Source organism: Canis lupus, chromosome 32 (genome assembly GCF_011100685.1).
Source record: "Canis lupus familiaris isolate Mischka breed German Shepherd chromosome 32, alternate assembly UU_Cfam_GSD_1.0, whole genome shotgun sequence".
Classification (NCBI taxonomy): domain Eukaryota; kingdom Metazoa; phylum Chordata; class Mammalia; order Carnivora; family Canidae; genus Canis; species Canis lupus.
The window spans coordinates 23670400-23683546 of NC_049253.1; the positions used below are offsets into that span (position 1 = coordinate 23670400).

The 13147-nt window shown below is 39.1% G+C and overlaps 1 protein-coding gene and 1 pseudogene across 3 annotated transcripts in view; both read right to left on the reverse strand.

The window, feature by feature from the left end:
- The window catches only part of GRID2 (glutamate ionotropic receptor delta type subunit 2), a 1471756-nt gene that overhangs the window by 534226 nt on the left and 924383 nt on the right, over window positions 1–13147 (reverse strand). The gene's annotated exons all lie outside the window — the stretch shown is intronic.
- Window positions 7004–9489, reverse strand: LOC102154227 (annotated as a pseudogene).

Here is a 13147-nt window from a genome sequence, read left to right on the forward strand (position 1 = left end):
CCAGAAGGAGAAAAAAAAGAAAGAAGGTAAGTGAGTCTAATGTCCTTGTCACTAGAACACCAGGTAGAGACTAGTAATATTTAATAGGAAGAATGGTCCTTATCTATAAAAGCCCTAGCAGGATGTCCTGCTCTAAAGACTTATTGTAGTAAATAAACTCAGAATCTGTAGATTAATGGCTTATGGCTCCCTGGAAAATGTCCTGAAGCTTTATACTTTCTAGGGTAAAAATGGAGATATTTCATAATGTAAATGCTCTCTCTGAAGGTAAACTAATAAAACCTTCCTTGGCAACAGAATGTGTGTGTCCAATGTGGAAAGAAAGGATTCAGAGAGCCATGCAGAATGCCCCACAATCTCTCTCCTCTGGGCCTCTTGATTGCCTGTATCTTTGATATGGACAAATTACCATATTATTGCAAGTCAATTTGGTCCTATATGTTCACTCAGTACTAACATCTCAAAGAATTCGATTATCGTTCAAGAATTTAGATTGGGGTAAGTATAGTGGATCTTATTATCATTAATACCTCTAAGTGGCAAATACTGTAGGATTTTGATTGACAAGTACAGCTTATATTTCTACACCTAAGTTCAAACTATTGGTATTCAACAATCCTCTATTAGAGATTTTCTTGTCCCCATTCACACATCTACCCCAATAAGATCTCCTAATTACATCAGAGTTTAAATTTCTTAGTACTTTATTTCTAGGGAAAAAGAACAAAGATAGTATATATAAATATGGTTACTATATTGCAAAAACGCTCTCCTCCTGAAATTTTTAAACTTTTGAACACTAGATTGCCTGGCACTCTATTATTATTCCCAGTCAGTACTCATATGGCCACACTAGGCCAATATTTTTATCCGTAGCTCGTATCTGGTACTGAGCAACTTAGTCTGCTTAGATTGTATACAGGTACAAAGAAACCCTGTAAATCAGGGCATCTGCAGTTGGTTAACTGTGGCCTCCACTCTCCTTGTTCACCTTTCTGACTCTGTAATTTGTCTTCTTTGTGTTATATTCTTAATGAGCTGTTAGCATGCTTAATCGGTAAAACCTTCCCTCACAAAGATATAAGGGCTGCTTGAGAGGTTGGTATTTCAAGCAAATAAACCCAGTTCCTTGTTATCTGGCCCCAACTTAACCTCTCTGATTTTTGATTGCCTAAGACTATTCCCATGCTTTTGAGCTTTTTCTTTCTTTCTTTTTTTTTCTTTTTTCATTTTTCATCTATCCTCAGATCAACTTTGAAAACTGAGCCTTGATAAAAATATGTTCTGGCCAGGTGGTAATGAGCAGTCATTATCTTTGTACATGCACAGTTGCATTTTTTATCTCTTGGTGATGCAGCAGATTCTAAACAAAACAAGCTAATGGGACACTGATAGTATGAATAACACATACAAGTAATTTCTAAATGTCCTTTAAATTGACAGTAAAACCTGCTACCAGAGTAAACCTTTTTGAAATACCATGTAAAATTGGTCTTGATTTTATCCTACCTAATCTATATAGAAATACCAGAGGGTATCAAATATACAAAGGATAAAGGAAGAAAAAAAACAAGGAAAAGCAAAGGTCAGGAATAATTTACCACTAGATAATCAGTTTCTCAAAAAGCAGAAGTTTGTCATTCCCCTTTAGATAGGAAAAGTTGAGGGAAAAAAAAAAAACAAGAAAAAATATTTACTAAGAATTTATTTCTCCCTGTTATTAGGCTGAAGGACTTTTCCCTATGCTTGAACGGCACAGAAACTTCGAGATACTTTTTGAGGTTCATATGGAACATCAAATATTTATGACACTCATCTAATTTCCTTATACATATTTCTAGGTTCCTTGCAACCTGCAGACATGCTTGGTAACCAAGAATACCCTGTTAAATAAACATGAGCCCAGAAAGGCAGAGAACACAATGAAAGATGCCAGACTCAGTGGTGTGCCCTGGTGCCCTCATGTTTCATAAATTAACTTCAGAGAAAAAAATTCCCTGACAGAGGAAAATATTACATTTTTTATCCAGAAGAGAATATCACGATAGATAAAAACTACAATATAAGATGAAGCAAAATAAAAATAAAAACAAAAAATAAAAACAAAAAAACTTCATTTGTGTGAAATATTTAGGAAAATTTGAAATTCCCATGTAACATTTATATATGTATATGCATACATACATATGTACATATGTGTATTTTACCTAACACATACACATTAAATATTAATGCATAATAGATAATTGCAACAAAACAAGAAGTAAATAGGATATTACTAGTATTCTGATCACGTTATCTATATCTTAGAGAAAAAGAAACTGCGGTCCAGATGACAAGTTATTTGAGGAACCTGAACTGAAACATCCATTGTATGCTTCATACTTCTTCCTCTAGACTATATAAACTGTGTGCCCAATATAATATATGAATATCATAATGGATTGCTTTAAAAATGTATGTGGGGATCCCTGGGTGGCGCAGTGGTTTGGCGCCTGCCTTTGGCCCAGGGCTCGTTCCTGGAGACCCGGGATCGAATCCCACATCGGGCTCCCAGTGCATGGAGCCTGCTTCTCCCTCTGCCTGTGTCTCTGCCTCTGTCTCTCTCTCTCTCTCTCTCTCTGTGACTATCATAAATAAAAATAAAAATAAAATGTATGTTGACCTGAGATAAGTTAAAATTTATACCACTTTACCCACTTTATGATTCAAATGCCCTGAAGCTGAGTCTATATTGACATGTCCACAAGAATCGCTATTCTCAGGGCACAAATGGCATTTTAAAAGCTCTAGTGGAAAAAAAAAATAGTTTATTTGCACACATTATTTTAAAAAGGCTATAGTTAAATTCCAAGTCAATACTGTTACTGGTAAGTCAGATTATGTTTCCCTAAATTATTTCTCTATCCCTCAGATTTATAAATTCTAAGTGGTACATGGTGCTTCACAGCAAAAGTAAAGTAATATGTTTTCATTCCTCTAAGTATACAAATTAAACAACAACAAAAGCCCCAATTTATGAGAGTTCTTTTTCTCTAAGCCAGAAGCCTAGAATCTTCTCTTCTCCCCTGCACATTTATGTTAAATCACCAAATCTTATTTTTATCACCTAAATATTTCTGAAAGACATCTACTTCTATCCCTCCCCATGACAAACACCACTGCCTTGGTTTCCTTTGAGTTGGAGCACCAGCCTCTTAAATGGCATTTTTTCAGTCTGTCATGGTCCAATGGCAGTTGCAGAGTAGATTCTCCACTTGTCAGCCACTGAGTAATCCGATTTTGTTACCCCCAGCCCCCATTTAAAATATCTCAGTAGGGGTGCCTGGATGGCTCACTGGTTGGCTCAGGATGTGATCCCGGGGTTCTGGGATTGAGTCCTGCATCGGGCTCCTTGTGCGGAACCTGCTTCTCCCTCTGCCTATGTCTCTGCCTCTCTCTGTTTTTCATGAATAAATAAATAAAATCTTAAAAAAATATAACTCAGTAGCTTAACCTTACCCCTTGAATAAAGTTTAGGAACTTTAACCTAATTTACAAAATCCTTCATGATCTTTCCCTGTCTACCTTTTTTTTTTTTTAGCTAAAAAGGAACCATGTCCCTATTCTACCTCTCTTCTAGCCACTACAGTCTTACTTAAGATGCTTGCATGTGCCAAGCATTCCTTCCTTCAACCCTGAGAATATTCAGTTGCCCTTGCATGAAGCATCCTTCCTTCCCCATTTCTGGAATGCTCTTCCTTTTCTTTTCCTGGCTAATAACTACTCATCATAAACATTTCTGTCATTCTACCTGTCGGTCTTATACCTAAGGAGGTCCTCCAGTCTCTTATTTCCAGAATAGTTGGTGTTTCTCCTTTTGTAGAACTAATCACATTTGCAACTATTTTTGATATTTCTATTTTCCTTCCTTGTTCTGTGATCTCACAGTACAGCATATGGTAGTACTCAGTAAATATTTGTTGGGTGAATACATTACCATATAAGAATTAGAGTAATCTCAATATTTTTGCCATTTCAAAGCATATTTCTTTAGATATCAACATGCATCAAAATCTCTTTTAGATAGGACAGGTATAAATACAAATGTATTGGTACTAAATGGTTTGAGATACTAACATAAATGTTGATATATTCTATTTTCTTACATTTAGTGTTGAAAATAATCACCAAAAAGGATTTAGCAGAAATTGATCAATTAAGCCAATACTGAAGTATTTGATTTAAGGATCTATCAAATCTTGGTTGGCTTACTCATATAGAATACATAGAAAGTGTCAGTGCATTTATATGCAATCACATATTTTGAGTGTAGTATTTTTATTATTTTTTCCAAATTAAACTAAAAGATACAAGCATATTTTTGCCCCTAAAACTCAGTTCTCATTTTGTCATATCCATGCTCAAAAATTCTTTAGGGTCTTTTATTAACCTACAAAGTAAGTTCCTCAATCTCTTTCCAGTCTAGACTATTCTCTCCATGTGTTTCCTGCAGTCTGATAAATTAATGTCATTGCCCACATGATTTATTCCAATCGATGTGGCATCTAGAGTCTCCCACCACCTGAAATGTCCTCTTCTCCCTAGCTTTACATGTCTTAAACCATATAATTTTCAAGTTCCCATTATTATGCTATCAATTTCATACAATTTTTTTTCAATGTGTTTTCTCTGTTTTGGGTCAGGTTCCCAAGGAAATAGCTCTGAAACGGGGATTTGTTTGTGTGCTGGATGAAGTGCTCCTAAGAAAAGCGCCTGCAAGAGAGTGTGAGAAGAGGGGCTGGAAAGGGAGAGGTGAAACAGGGATGGAAATATAGCAATGGCTCAGCTTATGCCATCTGGAGTTATCGCAATTGGAGGCAAGGGACTCAGACCACTTTGCAGTGACCAGTTACTGGGTGCATGCCATTTCAGGAAGAAGGTAGAGCAGCTCTCTGCTGCGCAGGGCAGTTCCTGGACAGAGGCTTAGCTATGTATACCTTCCCGGGAAAGAGCACCTCGGCTGAGAAATGGGGATCTGAGTATGGACCACCACACAGTACACTCTTTCTAATATTCCACAGTTTCTGTTTTTACTACACTTGGGGACTTTTTTTGTATCTCACCTTAGAGTATAGCTTTTTGTATAATAATGCCAATATTGACTACTAGGCTCTAAATTTGTTTTTGGGTAGTCACATAAAAGAGTTTGAGTAATACATTCCACACTGGAGGCACGTGATAAATACCTGTTAAAAGTGTGATAAATACATGAATGAACAGAGCGTACTCTTGGAAGCTGTTTCAAAATTAACAATAAGAAAAAAAAAGAAAATGATTGCCATTTAATTTTAGAACAAGTCTGCAAATAAAAATACTCTGCCCACATTGCCTGGGTGTAATATTATTCCACAATCTAAGAAAGACAGTAGATCTGTATGGATTAAACTGATTTCTAAATGTCCCAGGAAAGTGGTGTTCAAACTGTGGTTTTAAGAAGTTAATTGTAGTAGGAGTCCATCTATGGAGATCCTCTCCCACTCTTTTCCAGAGCAGCTCAGCTTTTTGTTTTACTTATTATTTAGTTTAAAAGCCTTGCAATCCTTCTCTAGGGCATGTAACATCAACAAATTTAAATTGTACAACATGAAAACTTCTTACCAAAATATATACTACAATTAAATATAGGTTTTCATAATACACTAAAGAATGCATATGTGTGCTAATAAACTTTTTGCCACAGGCGCTTTTAAAACTACAGTCTATGCCTTTAGAATAGCCATCTTGCAGACTCATCAAAGCACGCTCCAAATTCAAGGCATTTGAAAAAGCCACATTGAAACTAAGACATTGTTTATATAATATTTACACATGGCACTTATACCTTTGATTTCTTGGTGTGTGTATTTTCTTTAGCCAAATGATTTTGACAGTAGTTAACAAAACTACTACTATGAACAAGGAAAAAAGTAAATAGTATGATAAACAGAACATAGTGTTGGAAGCCAAACAACTTGGTATTAAAACTAATTTGCTTTGTAATTAACCCTTAATAAGTCATTTAATTTTTCTGAGGCTCAGCTTTCTCCACCCTAAAAGTGGGGAAGGACTAACTTTATTTTACTTTGCTATTCTAAAACAATATTGATTACTAATAATTTCTTTAGAAGTACAAAAATAGTAAAACAAAAATAGAAAGATGTATTCTTTACCTAATTAAAACATCTCTTTTCAAATAATACCTTCACAATACTTAATAGCAAAAACACTTGCAGCATATTTATTAAAGATGCTATTTATCATCAAAATTATACAAGTTTAGAAGTGGAAGCTAAAGCAGTTAGCCAAGAAAAGTTTTTATTTCATTATTTTTTAAATTCTTTCTATCATTTATTTAGGGAAAAAAAAGTTTTGTGTAGTAGCACAAAGTGGCAGACATTAACCTAGAACCCAATAATTTCCAAACATTAATTTCTGATCTTAGAGTAGCCATGAGAACCAACCTCTAGAAGGAATTAATGTTTCAGTGCTATAACAGGAGAAAGGCTCTGGTTAAGTCTTATTTCATAAAAACCCCAAGGATATAGATGCTTACTATTAGAAAGTTTTGTAGGAAAAAAAAAAAAATACGTGACCCAGACTGCCATCTTCAAAAAACACTGGCATACTGGCATCTTGCTATCTGTATATATGTAAGGATTAAAAGCCTTGGTGCTAAAAAATAAAAGGCATTGCAAGCAAATAATTTCTACCATATACAATTATACAATGTCAATTGGTACCATATTTTTACTTAAAATGTAGGGGGATGAAAATAAACACTTTACAAAAACATACACTTTCCTAAGAAAATTGAACCCAAGTTAAAAAAAAAAAAATTATGGAACCAGATAATGATTTTAAGAATCTATTTCTGTTGATGGCAGCAGCAGCAGCTGATTGGCCTATATGCCAAACATATATGGAAGCAAGTGCAATGCCCAAATGCAGACAAGCAGAACACACAGCACCACTCACAAAAGATTCAGAGAAAGCAAACAGTTTTTCCAGTCACTGTCAAGATGTCATCATCAGCCAAAGCACTCAGTGGTTCTTCAAACATATCTTTGGTAATAGCTATGTCAGATTTTCCCTGAATATCTTCAAAAAGTTGTAAGTGTTTTAGAGCCGATGTTTTGCCCTTACATAAAATAAGTTCTTTCAGTGCTTCTGCTAACTCTTATCTCCATTTCGGAGAGATGGTACTCATTCCTGTGGTAAATATATATATTTATATTTATACTATTTATATTTATATTTATATTTATATTTATATTTATATATAGTGTCCATCCAGGGGTTCTGCAAAGCAAATTAACAATTTCAGCTGTCAGGAAGGAGTATGTAGAAACCTCAGCTACTACTGATCTTCTGATCTTCCTTAACTCTGCATAAGCCTGGATGAGAGCCTGGCTGGCTTCCTGGCTCAGCCAAGACATGACTGTGCTGTGAGCACAGCAATAAGCATAAGCATAAATAAGCATAAGCATAAGCAATGTAGTTCTTCAGTACCGCCATGTTTGAACCACTTCTCTACTTGCTCATTGCTCTGGTAGTACAGAGCCATGAGGTGATGAACCAGATGCCTGCATTAGCTTCATCCCGAGAGTCCAGCATGAGGAAAATCAAATTAAACTTTGATAATAACTTGTGAAGTAGCTGAATATTACCAATGATTGCTCTTTTAGGATTCCATTGAGACTCAATAGAATTTGCTGCTGCCAGGATACAGGTGCACGCATGGAGATGACAAATAATCCCAGCCTTTGGATAGAGTTAGCTGTACCATGACTTTGTGCAATGCTGACCTTATATTTTCATTCATCTTCTCAAACTTATCAATACAGCACATGCCACTGTCACTTAGGACAAAGGCACTGGCTTTCATGACCATCTGCCTCATCACAGGGTCTTTTGCTACATACACTATTAAGCCAGTCCCAGGAGACCAAGTTGTAGATATACTGCAGAAACTGGGACTTACTGATCCTAGGGTCACCACATATCAGGATGCTGTTCTCAGCACAAAATCTGTCCCTTCCCATATGACTAAAATCTTTCCTCTTCCCAAGCAAGAGCTGAAGCAAGATTCTCTTTTTTTAAACCTTCATGTTCTTACATGCTTGGTGCTGAGGCTGAAGCAATCCTCTCATAAATGCCCTGTTTTCTGTAAAGCTCCTTAAGCAATACCACATGCTTCTATGAAAGAAGTTTTCATTCTATATCTTCATCTGTTTCTTTATACAAATGTTCTGCATCCATTTTCTGATAATAAATGCCATCAATGTGGGTTTTGTAGACAGATTTCACATTACTCACTCTTGAATTGACTCAGTAAGAACAGCTCAATAGATGTCTGTAATGTTTACTCTGTCCCCAGGTTGAACCTTGTCAACAAGAACATTGTGAGTAAAGGATGACAGTGTGAAGCATCTTCCTTGCAGGCATATTTTCAGAAGACTCTTGAAGTTTGATCATGTGCTTGTCTGAGAACACTGAGTAGTTGTGGGTCACACAGGGCTCAGGGATTTAGCCATGGTCCATTTCCATTAAGGCAGTGTGAGTGCACACCTGGCATTGCAAGAAGGACTTCTGCTTCTCTGGAAGGAAGCAGCTGGGACATCCTAAACAACATACCACTGATGGTGATAGACTGGTCAGTGTCTTACAAATTCAGGTTTCTCCAATAATTAGTTTTTAATACCCTGAACAGTCCTACTTAAATCTGATGTTCTATGATTGAGTCCAGTAAACGGTCAAAGAAAAGCTCATTGACAGCCATGTTAAAAGTTGAGATAACTACTTGTAGGTGGTAGATGAGCTGTCTATACAGATTTTTGTCAAATGATTTTATTCACAGTTTACACTTTAAAATGGCTCCCCAATACTATTAATCACCCATCACTACATACACAAATGTCCAGCAATATGTATGGCAATATTGTCTTCTTTAGCCAGAGGGTCAATAAAACATTTAAGAAAACCTCCCAAATTTTCTTTGGACATTGCCATATTTATATATGTTGCTCAAATCACAAGATTTTGGCCTAGGGACTGCTCACTGGGCACTGTATCATCTGTTGTTGGCCCATCCTGCAAATTCACCTACAGACCCTTCCATGCAGACCCCATGGCCTCTGGCTCATGGGTGTGCCACTAACATCATAGCTTCAGGTTCCCTTTACCCAAGAGCCGTATGTAAGTACCATATGTCAGTGGTGAATCAACATTAAATCGAGGTGAAGAGTTGAAGAATGCATCAGGGGAGAGCTGGAAAATAATGTTCCCGCATGGCACGAGTCCTGCAAGTCAGCTCTAGGCCAGGTTGGCATCTACTACAGCTCTTCTGTAGAGATGGAAGCCTCACCGCTACATCTCTGAGATGGAGATGGCTTGGGAACCCCGCCTGGAACAGGGAAAGATGGCCACTCCTGAGGTACACAGGGTTCCCGGGTGTACCTGACAGGTCATGTTCCCACACAGCCCCTAAAAAAGTTTATTTTGAAGTTTCTAACGTTTTAAAAATATATAAAGTATTATAGTTAGATGGTAATGTTAATTTTGCTTGAGGATAATATCAATGCCCACTTGATAAAGACAAGAGAATAAACTATGAAGAAAGAAGTGAGAATAGGGGGAACAGGTGGAGGAGTAGGGGTCCTCACCTTACCTGTCCCCACCAACTTACCTGGATAGCTTTCAAAACATCCTGAAAACCTATGAATTCAACCTGAGATTTAAAGAGAGAAGAGCTGGAACGCTACAGAGAGAAGGGTTTTTGTTTTTCCGCCTTTATAGGAAGGCGGAAAAAAATAAAATAAAAAAGAATCAAGGGGGGAGGGGCCCCGCGAGGAGCCGGGCTAAGGCGGGGGGCGGGGGGCGGCGGGGAAGCCTCCGGACCGGAGAGCCCAGCCCCGGAGAAGCAGGAGCTTTAAAAATCTGCACCAGGGATCCCTGGGTGGCACAGCGGTTTGGCGCCTGCCTTTGGCCCAGGGCGCGATCCTGGAGACCCGGGATCGAGTCCCACGTCGTGCTCCCGGTGCATGGAGCCTGCTTCTTCCTCTGCCTGTGTCTCTGCCTCATTCTCTCTCTCTCTCTGTGACTATCACAAATAAATAAAAATTAAAAAAAAAAAAAAAAAGATCTTAAAAATCTGCACCAGATTCTTCCCGGACGGAAAGGCGCTGAGCAGGGAACTGGGGCAGAACCGAGGAGGGGCGGTGGGGCCTCCGGCTCCCGGGGTCACTAACAGGGGAGGTGCGCCCGGGGGAGAGCGCTCCACACCCCGGCGGCCGAGCTCGGGAAAGGGCTGGAGCGCCCGGCGGGGCCTCGGGGAGAAGCCGGGGGTCAGGCGGGGGCTCCGGGCGGAGGGGGCTGCACCCTGCTGCCTTCAGGAGCCGCGGGCCGGGAGCGCGATTCCAGGAGAGCAGGCCCCGGACCCCAGGGCTCCCAGGGACACAGCCAGGATCCTGAGCTCCCCCGGGACAGATGGAGGTGGGGAGGGTACAGGACAGTGAGGACACTTCTGTCTCTGGGCACCCCCAAGCTGTGCAGGTCGGCGCCCCCCGCCCCCAGAGCATCCAGGCCCCTGCGGACTGAGAGCTGCGGTAGTTACTGCGGGAGCTGACTCCAGGGCTGGAGACCTGGCCACCGCCAGTAGTGTTGTTCCTCCTGGTGTCACCCTGTGCCAGGGACGGAGGGGGGCCGCCAGGGAACAGGGACCTCACGGGGTAAACAGCTCCCACTGAGATGTGCACCTGGCAGGGGGCAGGGCATCTCCCCCAGGAGCACACACCTGACAATCAGCCCAGCAGGCCCCTCCCCCAGAAGACCTGCTGGAAGGACAGGGGAAGAGCAAGTTCTTGACCAAGCAGCTCTGGAAAGCTCCAGGGGAAGTAGAGGATTTATAGTATATAGAACCAGAGGGTACCCCTCCTATTTTTTTTTTTTTCTTCCTTTTTCTAGTACAACTCGTTTTTATATCAGACTGTAAATTTCCTTTTTTTTTTTCTCTTTTCCTGCCTTAACTACAATTTTTTACACCTCTTTATTTTTAAGATTCTTCCTTTTTGACTTTCATATTTCTACAATTAGAGGTCCTAGATATATTTTCCACTTCTAGATTTCCTTCAACATACTCAACTTAATTTTGGGAGATATACAAGATATGTTTTTTTGCTTTGTGTTTTTTTGTTTGTTTGTTTGTTTGTTTTCTCCGCCTCATTCTGTTCTACAATGGCAGAAGTTAATACCTTCTAAAACATGACCAGCATGCACCCAGAACCAAGTGGATTACCATACTGGTTCATTCTGGGAGATTATACTCTCTTCATTCCCATTCTGCCCCCCTCTTTTATCTCATTTATGTTTTGGTGGTCAATGTTGGGGCCTTCTACAAGTATTTATAGTTTATATAAATTTCGTACTGAGCATCTTCTAACATACAGAACTTAATACACACAGAAACAAGAGGATCACCCTCTAGAACTCCTCAGGGAGACTATATTCTCCCTCCACTACAACTTCGTCATGACCACCATCTCCCTGTAGCCTCCCCCTTTGTTTTTCTTTTCTCCTTTTTTCCCCCCTCTTCTTCACTGGAATTCTTGGCTTTTTATTTTTTACTACTTTGTTTTAAAATTTGTTTTTCACTTTAGTGGTCCTTCTGTTTTATATTGTTCTGATCTTTGTTTTCAATTTCTGGTCTCTGACCTTGGCAGAATCATCTAGGGTGAAATTTACTTAGGTCGTGGTTGATATTCTTGACTAAGCCCACTCATACAGCCACTCTGAACTAAGCAAAATGACTAGAAAGAAGAACTCAACACAAAAGAAAGAATCAGAAACAGTACTCTCTGTCACAGAGTTACAGAATTTGGATTACAATTCGATGTCAGAAAGCCAATTCAGAAGCACAATTATAAAGTTACTCGTGGCTCTGGAAAAGAAGGATAAAGGAATCAAGAGACTTCATGACTGCAGAATTTAGATCTAATCAGGCCAAAATTAAAAATCAATTAAAGGAGATGCAATCCAAACGAGGTCATAACAACAAGGGTTTATGAGGTAGAAGAAAGAGTGAGTGACAAAGACAAGTTGATGGCAAGGAAGGAAGCTGAGGAAAAAAGAGAAAAACAATTAGAAGACCATGAGGAAAGGTTAAGGGAAATACATGATAACCTCAGAAGGAAAAATCTATGTATAATTGGGGTTCCAGAGAGGGAGAGAAGGCCAGAAAGCATATTTGAACAAATCATAGCTGAGAACTTCCCTAATTTGGGGAGGGTAACAGGCATTCAGATCCAGGAGATAGAGAGGTCCCCCCCCCCCCAAAATCAATAAAAACTAACACTTTGAAATTTAATAGTGGAATTTGCAAATTCCAAAGATAAGCAGAAAATCCTTAAAGCAGCAAGAGACAAGAGATCCCTAACTTATATGGGAAGAAATATTAGATTCACAGCAGACCTATCCACAGAGACCTGGCAGGCCAGAAAGGGCTGGCAGGATATATTCAGTGTCCTAATTGAGAAGAACATGCAGCCAAGAATACTTTATGCACTAAGGCTGTCATTCAGATTAGAAGGAGACATAAAGAGCTTCCAAGATAGGCAGAAGCTGAAAGAATACGTGACCACCAAACCAGCTCTGCAAGAAATATTAAGGGGGACCCTATAAAAGAAAGAGGACGCCCAAAGAAATAATCCACAAAGACAGGGACTGAATAGGTATTAGGATGACACTAAACTCATATCTTTTAATAGTAACTCTGAATGTGAATGGGCTAAAAAATCCCATCAAAAGATGCAGGGTTTCAGCCTGGATATAAAAGCAAGACCCATCTATTCACTGTCCACAAGAGACTCATTTTAGACCTAAGGACACCTACAGCTTGAAAATGAAAGGTTGGAGAACAATTTACCATTCAAATGGTCCTCAGAAGAAACCTGGGGTAACAATCCTCATATCAGATAAATTAAAGTTTATCCCAAAGACTGTAGTAAGAGATGAAGAGGGCCACTGTATCATACTTAAAGGGTCTATCCAACAAGAGGACATATCAATCATGAATATTTATGCCCCTAATGTGGGAACTGCCAAGTATATCAATTAATAACCAAAGTAAAGA